General features: G+C 46.5%; 1 protein-coding gene across 1 annotated transcript in view; it reads right to left on the bottom strand.

Moving 5' to 3' along the window:
- Positions 1-16,802, bottom strand: part of LOC144736342 (uncharacterized) — a 130,105-nt gene that overhangs the window by 102,448 nt on the left and 10,855 nt on the right. The window lies entirely within an intron of this gene.

Genomic DNA, 16,802 nt, shown 5'->3' with positions numbered 1-16,802 from the left:
TGTCACGCACAACGAGTCTGTGTGCAAAATGTCAGCTCGATTGGATCACGGGAAGTGGGTTAAAAAACGACCGAAAGATTTGCACGGTCCTAAGCAAGCAAGCAAGCGAACTTAATATAAAGGATTTAAAAATGGGGATAGAGAGAACGTACACATTCCATGCACGTGCAGAGGCTGTTCGGGACATCCTCACCACGCAAACACCACACAACAACCACGGGTCAAGGGTCACTAGAGCACCGCCGTGCACGACACGCAATCCGATTATTGAGTCGAAGACACCCTGATCGGATTGGTGCGAGAAGGATTAACAAAGGGGGCGGAAAAACCCGACAAGGGGATTGGTGGATAAGTATAACCCGTAAAAACAAAGTTTTTCACTATAAATCCTTTATATGCGTGGCGGCTAGAGTCCTCTCGTCCTCTGGCTTGAGATGGCTGCCACCTATGGGTCAGATGATTGTCTGCCAGTATCAAGCAATTGGTAATTAAATATTTAATTTATTTTCCCTAAACAGTGTAAAATTTTGGAACAAAATTTTCACGAACATTAATTGTCTCGCACGACGAGTCTGTGTGCAAAATGTCAGCTCGATTGGATCACGGGAAGTGGGTTAAAAAACGACCGAAAGATTTGCACGGTCGTAAGCAAGCAAGCAAGCACGCAAGCACGCAAGCAAGCAAGCGGACTTAATATGAACGATTTAAAAAGGGGGGAGACGGGGCCATTGAAGGGGAAGAAGTTTGGAGATTTCGAGGTTGGTTCTCGATGATGAGTGGCAGTGCGGTGCGAGGTTGCCTTGGAAATAAAGATCCTTCTTAACCAGCTCAAGTCTCCTATTCACATGTATAAAGGCGCTCTCGCGTAGGGAATTGAACCCAGTGACCCCCTTCTTGCTGTGAGGCACCAGCGTTGCCGTAACGCCAACCCTGCCGCCAAAAAACTTCCGAGTGATGGATGCGATTCGTTGAGATTTTTCTTTGAAAAACATTGGGGGTGAGTTGCCTGGCCAGCTTGTTAACAAGGAATTCACCTGTCAAAGGGTTGTGCCAGCACATGTGTGGCCCCGGACAAATAACAACCATGTGTGTATTTAGGAGGCTGGATTTATGTCCACGGTGGTGAGACATTAACCACCTCGCCTGGTATACAGGAGGTTGTGGGTTCGATCTCGACGCTGGCGACGCCTGCTGTATATTTGGAGATTACGTGTCTCTCTCTCTCCGTGGCGAGATGTTAACTACCTCGCCTGGTATACAGGAGGTCGTGGGTTTGATCGCGACCCTGAAGACGCCTGCTGTATATTTGGAGTTTGCGTGTCTCTCTCTCTCATCATCATCATCACGGTGGCTAGGAGATGTTAACTACCTCGCCTGGTATACAGGAGGTCGTGGGTTTGATCGCGACCCTGAAGACGCCTGCTGTATATTTGGAGTTTGCGTGTCTCTCTCTCTTCTGTCTCCCAGTGGTCGCGTGGATTTTTCTCCGGATCCTCCGGTTTTTCCCTCCACATTTAGAATCGACATCACGCGTTCAGAGTATTCGGCCGCTGTAAATTCCCACGCGATGAAAAGCCACTGGACACATCGGGCTATCGTTCACGACCAGGTCTATGTAACTCAGGCAAAAAAAAAAACAAGTTGTTCACAGTTTGGATTTCAAGGTGCCGACCGGTCGAATTAAGTCATCTCAGATGTCGAGACGACAATCCAACGCCGTCCAAGAAGCGATCACAAGACGCGGGCACGGGGGGAAAAAGAAAATCCGGTCACGCACAATTGCATCCACGACGCACACCACCCCCCCCACCATCTCTCCACTTGGCGCGGGAGCCGCGGAGAAATCGGCACGGCGCGCTTACCGCGTAGACGGATCACGGCTCACTCCGGGCAGATTAAAATTATCGCCCGCCACCCTGCTCACCCTGTGACAGAAAGGAGTTGGTGGCTTCTCAGCGGACACTTCTACTCACGATGAGCTCACACGGCCCTCGCACCTCCGGTCGGCACGGTCGGCTACGTGCGGTGCCAATTAAGTCCAACGCACGTACGTTGGCGCGTGTGTGGGTTATTCTGTTTGGCCTATTACTGGTAGGAACCTCCTGGTTACACCAGCCGAAAGGGGATTATTGTGTCCGTCCGTCGTGCAGGGAGGGGCTGGGTGGGGAGGGAGGGGCTCGGTGGGGAGGGGAGGGTGGGGAGGGGCTGGGTGGGGAGGGTGGGACTGGGTGGGGAGGGGAGGGTGGGGAGGAGCTGGGTGGGGAGGGTGGGGAGGGGCTGGGTGGGGAAGGTGGGGAGGGGTTGGATGGGGAGGGTGGGGCTGGGTGGGGAGGGGAGGGTGGGGAGGGGTTGGGTGGGGGAGGGTGGGGCTGGGTGAGGGGTGGGAGGGGTGGGGCTGTGTGGGGAGTGGCTGGTCACCCCGTGGTGCCCTTATAAAACTCAACGTTTAACCTACTCACGCCGGCTTGTGCCCGCCCTCACAGTCGGGCATATTTGCGGAATACACCACGCCGCCGTTGACCCTGCAGGCCATTGACCGAGCAACCCAACGTTCCTACCAGCTCCCTCCGCAGGAATGTGTTTAGTTATGCCCCCCCCCACCCACCCATTTCCCCCCCTTTACTTTTCTCCCTCTTGCCTTCCCTTCCACAGATATAACAAGTATAACCCGTAAAATCCAAGTTTTTCACTATAAATCCTTTATATGCGTGCCGGCTAGAGTCCTCTCGTCCTCTGGCTTGAGATGGCTGCCACCTATGGGTCAGATGATTGCATGGCAGCATTAAGCAATTGGTAATTAAATATAATATTTTTGTCCTAAAAAGTGTAACATTTTTGAAAAAAAATTTCACGAACATTAATTGTCACGCACAACGAGTCTGTGTGCAAAACGTCAGCTCGATTGGATCACGAGGAAGTGGGTTAAAAAACGACCGAAAAATGTGCACGGTCGGATTTAAAAATAAATCCGACCGCTTGCGGCTGCTTGCAGTGCCTCTCCTTCGCAGAACTCAGGAGCACCGAGTTCAGAAATTTATGTCACCCACCCACCCCCTTTCCTGGTCACGGTCCGTGCCTTTTTCCTGGGCTCTTGTTTAAAATAAATAGAGTAATAAAAAAATATGAAAATAGGGTGCTTCAATTTTTTTTTTAAACTTCTGAGAATTTGCAACAATTCCACGAGAAATGCGCCTCCAATAACCACTTGGAGAAGATTCCAGGCGATGTGTTGACAACGATGGCGGACAAGTGGGGAGACCCATTGACTTCTTGAAGCTATCAACATGACATTTGTTATCATGTTACAGTGCAGTATTATCCGTTCGTTTTCCATTAAAAACGAAAGGCCCATGTAAGTGTTAACGTTTTTGTGAAGCACTCTGTAAAGACAGTTGATCATCGATAATTACCCGGCTTCTTCCAACATTGTCCGGCGGTACTGGGCCGATCCGGTAAAACCGCTCCAAAGGCTGTAACCCAGTCCGGCTATCATGAAAAGCAATCAGTTTAAACAAGAGCTTAGTAGTACTACGCACATCATCCCATGCCATGTCTTCGAGATTGAAGTGGTAAGTACGGTAAAGACAGTCACTTTTTACAGTAGGACATTCATTTGTGTCTATTTGTATGTTTCTTTACGACGATTTCATATCGTGAACACATTTAAAACACACGCAAAAAAGCGTATACACAACACCTATAAAACGTAATGTTAAATTTCGATTTAAAGCTTTCGTGACTGCAGGGATTCATCTTATTGGTTCTTTCGGTAAAGCCACGTAGAAGGAAAATAATAAAATAATGAAAAATATTTTATCATGTTTTATTTTTATTATTTTATTATTTTCCTTCTACGTGGACTTTACCGAAAGAACGAAGAAGAAAACGTAATGTTACGCAAGAATGTGCAAAAAAAAAAAGCTATTTCAAATAATCATGATGATGCAGTGATTAACCGGCGTTACTGGAAATCCGGTGCCCCCTTCTACCCCAGAAGCCGCCGGATAATCGATGACTCCCTGCGCGATGATTTGCTAATAAAATAAATCGGTGGCTCTGCCTCGAGTGGAAACGTGATCGATGCCCGCGCGCGAGCTCCCGCACACCGCTCTCCCCGGCTCGGTGGGGTGGCCAGTTGCCCTCTTCACCGCAGATATTTTTTCCGAGAGATCGTTCAAATTTACTGGCGACGTGAAAGTGCCCGGGGAGGGGAGGGGAAGGAGGTGGTGGTGGTGGGTAGATTAATTTTCCGTGCCGACTCTTGGCGTGGATGTTCGGCTGCATTGCACGCCCCCCTGTTCTCACCAAGGCCACGTAATGAAAGAGAGATGAGATGAATCTGCGACTCGCGTATTGAACTCGGCACAGCAAGTCCCCAGGAACGAGCTCCAATTATGTAATGCGCCGACTTGTCACGCGAGCAATTAAGAGAGGTTGCACCCGCTGTGCATGTTGATGAATGGCAAATGCGCTAATGCGGGCTCGTGAAAATGTGGTGAGCTCATCTCGACGTAATGCGCCGTATGCCGAACTTCTTTCACAATCATCTTCTTGGTTATTTCGGTAAAGTCACGTAGAATGGAAATAATAAAATAATAAAAATGAAACATAGTAAAATTTCGATTTAAAGCTTTCGTGACTGCAGGGATTCATCTTCTTGGTTCTTTCGGTAAAGTCACGTAGAAGGGAAGTAATAAAATAATAAAAATAAAACATAATAAAATAATTCTCACGACGTTTCGGCCACAACGCAAGCAGCCGTCCTCAGGTGAAAACCAGGTCTGTCGAGGCGACAGCGTCTGAATGAAACAGCACCATGCTTGGAGCATATATTTAAGCTGGTTTGGAAGGGGGGGGTGGAAAGGGCGCCTTGACAAAAGAATTTGCATATCAAGAGGAATTCAGCATATTTATGGGAAATGCACGTATGTGATTAGTACTACTTATGCTCGTGCATTATGCAAAACGCAGTTCTAAAGAAATTCGTTCGTCAATCTAGACGATTTATAAGTGCATATCTCGCAGTGGCTGCCCAATATCGGGAACGGAAGAGGCGTTCCAGACGGCCACAGAAGCGCGTCTGAAAGCGCCGCGCGACGACTCGGTGGGTGACCGTCGCCTTTGTTCGATGTCCGAGCCCAAAGCTCGCTGCACAGTGGCAGCAGAACCGGCCCTAGACCTTTGGGGGCCCGAAGCAAAATTTGGTTGGAGGCCCCTTTGATGTATAATTTTTTTCACCCACTAGCTAGCAGTGACTCTAGGGGGGGGCTCTGCTGGCCACGGGGCCCTTTGCAATTGCAAGGGTCGCTTAGTGGCTGGGCCGGCTCTGAGTGGCAGCATCTCACAAACCGAGGGGTGCGCTTCTGAATTGATCCTCGCGTTCGAGCACGACGGGGGAATTCTCTCTCTCTCTGTCTTTCTCTGCGCGCTCCTATGTCGGCCCACGTCAAATGATCCCATGGCGCTACCCCGGGGTACCATATAATACAAACTGGCCGAGGCAATTAAATATTTTATTTCTGGAACACTTTTTTTCTCCAGGGGTGTACTTAACTTCGCGACTGGGGGTAGCAATCAATCCGAACTCAGTGCTACTCCGCGATGTCGAAACGCAGCGAGGACGATGATTGCGACGAAACCCTGAACGCTCGCTCGTACGCACCGTAGTGGTGCATCATGAGCACAGCTCGTCGAGATGAGTCGATTGCCGCATCGCCGACCATCAACAGACTAAAAATGACTGCATCACGGACATTGTGCGTGAGCCGGGCTACTATGGTACCCCGGGGTACCTCCATAAGGTTCAAATGTGTACAAATCGAAGGCCACTCCGCTTTTTCCCTTCATGCGCTCTATGCTTTACGTTCGACTGGCATTCAAAATGCTCCCTTCCTTGAATTGCTTCGTCTTATTTAAAATTGGTTCAATATCGACAGCACCTTTTTAAATCATTTATATTAAGTTCACTTGATTGTTTGCTTGCGCGCTTACGACCGTGCAAATCTTTCGGTCGTTTTTTAACCCACTTCCCGTGATCCAATCGACCTGACATGTTGCACACAGACTCGTTGTGCGTGACAATTTATTTTCGTGAAAAAAAAGTTTCCAAAATTTGACACTTTTTAGGAAAAAAGAAATTATATTTAATTACCAATTGCTTAATGGTGGCAGGCAATCATCTGACCCATATGTGGCAGCCATCTCAAGCCAGAGGACGAGAGGATTCTAGCTGCCACGCATATAAAGGATTTATAGTGAAAAACTTTGTTTTTACGGGTTAATTTTTTCTTATTTTTTTGTTGTCTTCGAGAAATCAATTGGGCGCCTGGGGACACACAGGGCCAGTTTCATATTTACACAAGCATGTAAATCAAAAACGTAATCGTGAACGGATTTCAAACGGTGGATTTTTGTTGTTCTTATATGTGGACATCGGCGGCGCACGTGACTTCAAGCCCGTGACCGCTGTGGCTGCCGGGACCTTTGTCGTAGATGGACAAACTAACCTGGCAATTCGCCACGGAGATGAACGGCTTTGGCGGCAGAAATCAATCAAATGATTTGTAAAAATGACCCAGCGGTTCGGAGCGCCCACCCCATGTTTTATTTGTCCACCTTTAGCCTCTCTGTTAAAAAGGCAAAGAAACTCGACACATCTGTCAATAACATTGTGGCCTTGAAAATGCTGTTCAACATACGTACATACATCGACTCACACAGAGACCCACAGACTCACACAGATACCCATAGACTCACACAGGCACCCATAGACTCACACAGAGACCCATAGACTCACACAGGGACCCTAAACTCACACAGAGACCCACAGACTCACACAGAGACCCATATTATTACACAGACATTCATAGACTCACACAAAGATCCATACACTCACACAGAGACCCATAGACTCACACAGAGACCCATAGACTGACACAGAGACCCAGACTCCTGCAGAGACCCATAGATTCACAGAGACCCATATATTCACACAGAGACCCATAGACTCACACAGAGACCCATAGACTCACACAGAGACCCATAGACTCACACAGAGACCCATAGACTCACACAAAGACCCATAGACTCACAGAGACCCATAGAATCGCATAGAGACACAGAGACCCATAGACTCACAAGGAGACCCATAGACTCACACAGAGACCCATAGACTCACACAGAGACCCATAGACTCACATAGAGATCCATAGACTCACACAGAGACCCATAGACTCGCACAGAGATCAATAGACTCACACAGAGATCCATAGACTCACACAGAGACCCATAGACTCACGCAAAGACCCATAGACTCACACAGAGACCCATAGACTCACACAGAGACCCATAGACTCACACAGGCACCCATAGACTCACACAGAGACCCATAGACTCACACAGAGACCCATAGACTCACACAGAGACCCATAGACTCACACAGAGACCCATAGACTCACACAAAGACCCATAGTTTGTTGTCCTTACCCCCCGCACCTCCGATTAGTGCGGTTGGCTACGCACAATGCGAAATAAATTTAACGCACATAAATGCAAGGAAAACGAAGAATGTAATAGGCGACGTTTCGGGCAATGGCCCTTCTTCACGGCACATAGAGAGGACAGAGAGGTAGAGTGATATCTTGCGTGCTGTGAAGGTCAACTGCCCGATACGTTATCGATCAGATATATGTATTTATGTGTAAGGCCACAGTGTTATTGACAACTGCGCTGAGTTTGTTTGTGTTGTGCTTTGTGCACCAACTACCAATGCGGCAGCAGCATCGCTGATTAATATTTTATTAGCAAGCGAGGTTAATAGTGATGACTTTGCCATGTTAGAGTTAGAACATTCTCAACTACAACATTTAAATGATAAAAATAAAAAAATATATTTTTGTTTTCCACATTCTGGCTTTTGTCATATCTAAAAGCTTCTGCCCCACTGGGAGTCGGTCGTTGTGCTAAAGATGTAAAACCATCTGCCTGCGTTCACCGGCGGAAGGAAATTAAAGAAAGAAAAGTGAACCAAAGTTTCTGGCTAACAGGACGCGATAGGCAGGACTCGTTTGTACGTACGTATGTATGTTGTACGTACGTTGAACTTCTTTTGCACCGTGCGTAGCCAACCTTGATCACACTGGTCAACACACTTTTTCTGGTATAAGGTATTCCAACGGGTTTAAGGTAATTTTGGGGTGCTGATTCCAAATCTGGCATCAGTTTTTGCATATCACATCAGGTTTTTGAGATATCAAATATTGCATTTTTAATAAAAACTGGAGAAGAGAAATATTAAACAAATGTGGATATCTACATAAAATGATATTATAAACACACTATCCTAAAAATACAGCACCATATTTTAACACTAAAGCAGTCACTGACTCGCAACAACTTGCAATCATAAGTGACAGAGTTAATTTCGGGTAAAATCAATGAAAATGGGGTATGCCGATAGCATAAAAATGAGATGTGATAGAGAAAATCTGAGATCAGATTTGGAATCAGCACCCTGAAATTAGTCTAGAACAGCTGCAAAAGTTCAAGCCAACATTTTTTTGTTTGCTTAGCTAGTGTTATCGATCTGGCCGCACGCGAATTTTTAAAGACCCCATGTTGACTGAAAAGAATAATTAAGTGGGGGGCTTGGGGGACCCCCCCCCCCCGCTTTGTACTGTGACAGGTGCTTTGTGGGGGGCTCGTGTTGAGTGACAATAAAAAAAAGAATTGGTTGCTTGACCCGAACGACGTCACTAAGAGGGTTGATGGATGAGACTTCATTAGTTCAATCATCACACACAGCCTCTGTTGTTCTGCCCGTATATGCTACCACTTGGCCACGTTGCTGCAAAAGTCCAGGCCAAAAAAAAAAATGTGTTTTTTTTGTTGACCAGTGTAATCGGAGGTGCTGCGAAAGGACAACAAGCTAAACACAAAAATCAGTCTCTAGAGAGGGCTTCGGTCCTCACAGTGCTTCCCTGACCTGACCCGTTTATATCGTGACCTTGTTGAGCTCTAGCTCTAGCTCCCGAGTGTTTACGTGGTTAACGTAGTTGCCCTGTTGGGGTGCCTCCCTGTAACCCACTACATGTGTACAACTTCTTTTGCACCGTACGTAGCCGGCCGTGCCGCTGATCGGAGGAGCGGGCGGACAATAAGCTGAACACAAAAAGTGATAAAAAAAAAATAGTTTCTCGATCGAGATGATTTAAAATTGCACAGCTCCAGTGGCTTCCTAATGTTGGAAGGGAGAGCGTTCCAGACGGCCACAGAAGCGCATCTGAAAGCGGCGACCGTTTCTGTTTGACGGTTCGCCAAAACCCACTGCGAGGATGACGACCGGAGTTTGCGTGATGACGGTTCATGCTTCTTTACGAGATCAGCGAGGAATTGCGATTCATTTGTGGCTAGCGCTTTGTGTGTAGTGAGTGCGGCCTTATTAACGTGTTCGTTCGGCAACCGGAAGCCAACGCAACCCGACAGGCACTGGGCGAGCACGTTCAAATCTCGCATTACCCCATCACGACACGTGCCAAAGAATATTGTCCACGCCGCAGCTCGGTCATGTTTTTGCCAGACGTCCCGTAGAGCGGTGAGTTGCAATAATCGAACGCTTACGCACGCCACCGTGATGGCCGGTCGAATGCAACGCACTCGCACAGCCTCGTACAGGGCGCGAGCCTCCACGCAGCGCCAGGAAACCCTGAGTGGCGCAAAAGCTTCACTGCCTCGAATTAATAATAATTGCACTTTTTTGTGTTTTTGTACAACTGCCTCGTAATGAAAATGCCTCGGCAATCTCAGGTCGGGTGAAAGGGGCTTTGTGGTGATGCTCGCTTTCAGTGGCGGAGCCAGGATTTTTAGGTCGGGGGGGGGGGGCAACACCTCCAGCAATGAAACATTATAGGAGTTCTTTCGGTAAAGTCACGTAGAAGGGAAGTAATAAAATAATAAAAATAAAACATAACAAAATAATTCTCACGACGTTTCGGCCACAACGCAAGCAGCCGTCTTCAGGTGGAGTCCCTGGCACGTAATAATAGGCGGTCGTCCAAATTTTCCACAACCGCGCGGCGAGCGTTCAACTGGTCGCATTTGACCGCGTTCAAAATTGCTTCTAAAAAATTAACCCGTAAAAACAAAGTTTTTCACTATAAATCCTTTATATGCGTGGCGGCTAGAGTCCTCTCGTCCTCTGGCTTGAGATGGCTGCCACCTATGGGTCAGATGATTGCCTGCCACCATTAAGCAATTGGTAATTAAATATAATTTATTTTTCCCTAAAAAGTGTAAAATTTTGGAAAAAAATGTTCACGAAAATAAATTGTCACGCACAACGAGTCTGTGTGCAAAATGTCAGCTCGATTGGATCATGGGAAGTGGGTTAAAAAAACGACCGAAAGATTTGCACGGTCGTAAGCGCGCAAGCAAGCAAGTGAACTTAATATAAAGGATTTAAAAAAGACAGACATCATCCTTGCACGCGGGGTTCATTGCTCTCGTTCCAGAAAACCAAGTACACTAATTGAGTACAACGTGGGCGAATGACCAGTTCATGATATCACCGCCTTAATAATCTTTAATTACCGGTCTTACACAACCGCCAGACTGTTTTTATTGTAATTTAAAGTAGTCTGGCAATCATCTTGCCCGCTGAATAAGCACCCCACCCCTGTTTTCTTGTCCGAAGCCATTCACTGAAGACAGAAACCATGTGTGAGGGCAACGGACGCCCGTTGCGTTGACTGGTGAGATCAATATTGGAAGCATCCCACACGCCCGCGCACAGCGGAATGTGGCTCAGGGCTTCAACAGGGCACCCAGTGGCGTGGATACTGAGTGTGTAGGCGGTGCAACTGCACCCAAGGTCCACCAGGTTGCCGGGCTACGAAGAGTGGATTGGTGGGGGGGTCGACTGGAAGCCAATTTTATCTTACTCTTTGGTTATTTCGGTAAAATCACGTAGAAAGAAAAGAAATTAGATAATAGAATGCGACGTTTCGATTGCAACAGAAGGATTCGTCGTCAGGTAGAACTAAATTTGAGAGAGAGACAAAACACAGACACGGAGACACACAGACAGACACACAAGCAGAGAGAGAGAACACAGAGACACACAGGGAGAGACACACAACATAGACACACAGAGAGAGACAACACAGAGACACACAGAGAGAGACACACAACATAGACACACAGAAAGACACACAGAGACACACAGACAGACACAAAAGCAGAGAGAGAGAACACAGAGACACACAGAGAGAGACACACAACATAGACACACAGAGAGATACAACACAGAGACACAGAAAGAGACACACAGACAGACACACAAGCAGAGAGAGACAACACAGAGACACACATGGAGAGACACACAACATAGACACACAGAAAGACACACAGAGACACACAGAGAGAGACACACAACATAGACACACAGAGAGATACAACACAGAGACACAGAGAGAGACACAACATAGACACAGAGAGAGAGACAACACTGAGACACACAGAGAGAGAGACAACACAGAGACACACATGGAGAGACACACAACATAGACACACAGAGAGACACGCAGAGACACACAGACAGACACACAAGCAGAGAGAGACAACACTGAGACACACAGAGAGAGAGACAACACAGAGACACACATGGAGAGACACACAACATAGACCAACAGAGAGACACAGAGAGAGATAGAGACACACAGAGACACACAGAGAGAGAGACACACAACATAGACACAGAGAGAGAGAGAGACACACAGAGACACACAGAGAGAGACACAGAGACACACAGAGAGAGACACACATAGACACACAGAGAGAGACACACAACATAGACACACAGAGAGAGAGAGAGAGACACACAGAGACACACAGAGAGAGACACAGAGACACACAGAGAGAGACACACATAGACACACAGAGAGAGACACACAACATAGACACAGAGAGAGAGAGAGACACACAGAGACACACAGAGAGAGACACAGAGACACACAGAGAGAGACACACATAGACACACAGAGAGAGACACACAACATAGACACACAGAGAGAGACACACAGAGACACACAGAGAGAGACACACAGAGAGAGACACACAGAGAGAGACACACAACATAGACACACAGAGAGAGACACACAGAGACACACAGAGAGAGACACACAGAGAGAGACACACAGAGAGAGAGACACAACATAGACACACAGAGAGAGACACACAGAGACACACAGAGAGAGACACACAACATAGACACACAGAGAGAGACACACAGAGACACACAGAGAGAGACACACAGAGAGAGAGACACAACATAGACACACAGAGAGAGACACACAGAGACACACAGAGAGAGACACACAGAGAGAGACACAACATAGACACACAGAGAGAGACACACAGAGAGAGAGACACAACATAGACACACAGAGAGAGACACACAGAGAGAGAGACACAACATAGACACACAGAGAGAGACACACAGAGACACACAGAGAGAGACACACAGAGAGAGACACACAGAGAGAGAGACACAACATAGACACACAGAGAGAGACACACAGAGACACACAGAGAGAGACACACAACATAGACACACAGAGAGAGACACACAGAGACACACAGAGAGAGACACACAGAGAGAGACACACAAAGAGAGAGACACAACATAGACACACAGAGAGAGACACACAGAGACACACAGAGAGAGACACACAACATAGACACACAGAGAGAGACACACAGAGACACACAGGGAGAGACACACATAGACACAGAGAGAGAGACACACAGAGAGAGAGACAACACAGAGACACACAACATAGACACACAGAGAGAGACAACACAGAGACACACAGGGAGAGACACACAACATAGACACACAGAGAAAGACAACACAAAAACACAGAGAGAGACACACAACATAGACACACAGAAAGACACACAGAGACACACAGACAGACACACAGAGAGAGACACACAGAGACACAGAGAGAGACTGTGTTGACTCTCTCTGTGTGTCTATGTTGTGTGTCTCTCCCTGTGTGTCTCTGTGTTGTCTCTCTCTGCTTGTGTGTCTGTCTGTGTGTCTCCGTGTCTGTGTTTTGTCTTTCTCTCAAATGTACTTCTACCTGATGACGGCTGCTTGTGTTGCAGACGAAACGTCGTATTCTATTATTTCATATATTTTCTTTCTACGTGACTTTATCGAAATAGCCAAAGAGTAATTCCTGCAGTCACGAAAGCTTCAAATCAATTTACACTATGAGACCTCTTTTACCAGTGGCAAAATATAGTAGTAGGTGTTTACCCTTTAAACTGGTACAAAAACTGACACCTTTATACAAGGCATCATGTTTGCAATAACCACAACACAAGCAGTCAAAATGCAAACAAAAAGAAACAACTCTGATAATGATATGCACTGTCCTTGAAGTTGATTGGTCCACACCCGAGACAGCTTTTCTTAGAGCCTAGTCCCCATTGGTGTTGGACCAGATGACGCCAAAAGGCGAACAACTCAAAAACAGCGCACTATCAGAGTATTGAGAGCTCGGGGTAAACATTTACACTATGAGACCTCTTTTACCAGTGGCAAAATATAGCAGTAGGTTTTTACCTTTTAAACTGGTACAAAAACTGACACCTTTATACAAGGCATCATGTTTGCAATAACCACATTTTGACTGCTTGTGTTGTGGTTATTGCAAACATGATGCCTTGTATAAAGGTGTCAGTTTTTGTACCAGTTGAAAGGGTAAAAACCTACTACTGATTCAAATCAACTTTAATTTGATCTTGTTTAGCTTAAACATTTTATCTTCTTGGTTCTCAGGTGAGGACGGCTGCTTGCGTTGTGGCCGAAACGTCGTGAGAATTATTTTCTTATGTTTTATTTTTATTATTTTATTACTTCCCTTCTACGTGACTTTACCGAAAGAACCAAGAAGATGAATCCCTGCAGTCACGAAAGCTTTACATCGAAATTTTATTATGTTTTATTTCTATTATTTTATGATGTTTTATTTTTATTATTTTATTATGTTTTATTTATATTATTTTATTATTTCCCTTCTACGTGACTTTACCGACAGAACCAAGAAGATGAATCCCTGCAGTCACGAAAGCTTTAAATCGAAATTTAAACATTATTTTTGTTTTTACCAGCAAGGCCCCGCTGAGCAATGCAGCTCTTCTTCAGAAGCCACCCGGCTGGTTCTGGTATCATCTCCAGGAAATTTAGGGCAGACAAATACTCTAATAGCGTGACGTTTAGCCTCAATGTGGAGCGAAAAACTGGAAGACCCGGAGAAAATTAAACGCGACAATGGGAAGAGAGAGAGAGACATGCCATGCAGGTCGTGGGGGGGGTGTAGGGGTTATTTGCCCATTTGCTACGCTGGCCAGCGTTGGTTAGCGAAGACGGGAAGCATAGATGCTGGAACATAGAGGTACAGTACAACAACGGATTTTGTTGTACAGCCCTCTGCTGTCCATATTTCGCAAGAACGGAATTCCATGGGATGTCAGCGATGGGTGTAAAACACAGGTCGCAACCGGGTACCCGATACCCGTACCCTACCCGATACCCGGCTACCCGTACCCGGCCGGGTACGGGTACGGGTAGGCCGTGAGTCACTGGTGAGTCACCGTTTGTCACTCATTTCCCAACGTCTTGTCTCTTCTCACAATTCAAGTTCCGAGAATCAACCCACCCGCGCCTGCAACGTGGCTTCATCCCAGAGGTCGCAATCAGGTACCCGATACCCGTACTCTACCCGTACCCGGCCGGGTACGGGTAGGGTACGGGTACGGCCGGGTACGGGTACGGGTACCCGTTTGCGACCCTGGTGCGGCCGGGTATGGGTACGGTTAAGGAATCAAAACCCGTTTGCGACCTCTGGTGTAAAATGCTCATACGATTGTAATATATTGTAATCATTTACATACGAGTACCTTGTGAAAAATGTACTACTAAGTGCTGTGTTCTTAAATTAAAAGGCAGTTTGGTTGATATTGCAACAATAACAAAAAGAGAGAGACATGCAAGCTTCAAATATACAGCAGGCGCCACGGTCGGGATTGAACCCACGACCTCCTGTGTACCCGGCGAGGCAGTTAACATTTTCCACCTTGCAGCAGGACCTACGTCAACCAGGCTACACTGATGCCAGGGCCCTGCTTCATAGCTGTGTGACAGCTGCTCTGCCAGAAACTCCCCTGAACCGCATACGCTACACAAACCACGGCAGCAGATGCGGATAAGGTCACGTAGAAGGGAAATAATAAAGTAATAAAAATAAAACATAATAAAATAATGTCTTCAGATGCTGTCTTTCCGACAGCGTTGTTCTTCACCTGAGGACGGCTGCTTGCGTTGTGGCCGAAACGTCGTGAGAATTGTATTTTATTATGTTTTATTTTTATTATTTTATTATTTCCCTTCTACGTGACTTTACCGAAATAACCAAGAAGATGAATCCCTGCAGTCACGAAAGCTTTAAATGGAAATTTTATTATGTTTTATTTTTATTATTTTATTATGTTTTATTTTTATTATTTTATTATGTTTTATTTTTATTATTTTATTATTTCCCTTCTACATGACTTTACCGAAATAACCAAGAAGATGAATCCCTGCAGTCACGAAAGCTTTAAATCGAAATTCAGATGCGTGATACCCAATGCGCAAATGGAACTTTGGAAACTCTCCAGTCGCGTGTGACTGTGGTCATCCAGGAACAGACACTGTACAACGCGTAACGACGCAATGCCCCGACTCACAATTACGAAGGAGACATCATAGCGGTGATACACTCTTGACGCGGTTATCCGGCTTCATCACCTGCATGTGAAATTGAAGTTGATTTGAAGCTTTCGTGGCTGCAGGAATCCATACCCTCTGGTTCTTTCGGTAAAGTCACGTGGGTCGAAAAAATGATGAAAGAAAACCCGACGTTTCGGGCGCAACACAAGCGTCTCTTTTTTTTCTCACCTGAAGACGGACGCTTGTGTTGCGATCGAAACGTCGGTGTTTTCTTTTATTGTTTTTTTTTCTATCTACGTGTCTTTACCGAAAGAACCAGAGAGTATGAAATCGTCGTGGTTCCTCTGCATCTGGGTCTGTTTCGTCGCCTTCTGCCAGTGAACCTCTGACATTTTGTGTGGCCTCAAAGTGCACCCGGCCTGGCACAAGCGTCGTGGCGACATAACCGACTGCAGGGATTCATCTTCCTGGCTCTTTCGGTAAAGTCACGTAGAAGGGAAGTAATGAAATAATAAAAATAAAACATAATAAAATACAATTCTCACGACGTTTCGGCCACAACGCAAGCAGCCGTCCTTTCCGACAGACCTGTTCTTCACCTGAGGACGGCTGCTTGCGTTGTGGCCGAAACGTCGTGAGAATTGTATTTTATTATGTTTTACTTTTACCGAAAGAACCAAGAAGACTTAGTGTTGTTGTTGTATACGTGAGCGCTCCGAACCTGGTGACACGAGTTCGATTCCTGCTCATGGCCAACAGCAGTAGCAAATATCGGAACCTGTCACGGTGCCTCCCCTAGGTCGACTCAGCCTTAAATGAATCGTGTCATTGGTGCGTAGAGTAAACAACTCGTGTGCTTCGCCGGCCTTCGTACGCGCTAATCTTTGTGTGTGTGTGGACTAAACGGGCGCGGCACGGGCTAGAGAAGAGATGGAGTGATGTGGTACAGGAGGACGTGGAGCTGAGTGGACTTGCCGATGACTGGTACCAGCGGTGTCAAGATCGGCCTCAGTGGAGGAGGCTC

The sequence above is a fragment of the Lampetra planeri genome, chromosome 60 (genome assembly GCF_965212315.1).
Source record: "Lampetra planeri chromosome 60, kcLamPlan1.2.h2, whole genome shotgun sequence".
Classification (NCBI taxonomy): domain Eukaryota; kingdom Metazoa; phylum Chordata; class Hyperoartia; order Petromyzontiformes; family Petromyzontidae; genus Lampetra; species Lampetra planeri.
Note: the sequence above shows the minus strand (reverse complement) of the source record. Positions and strands in the feature narration are given on the sequence as shown.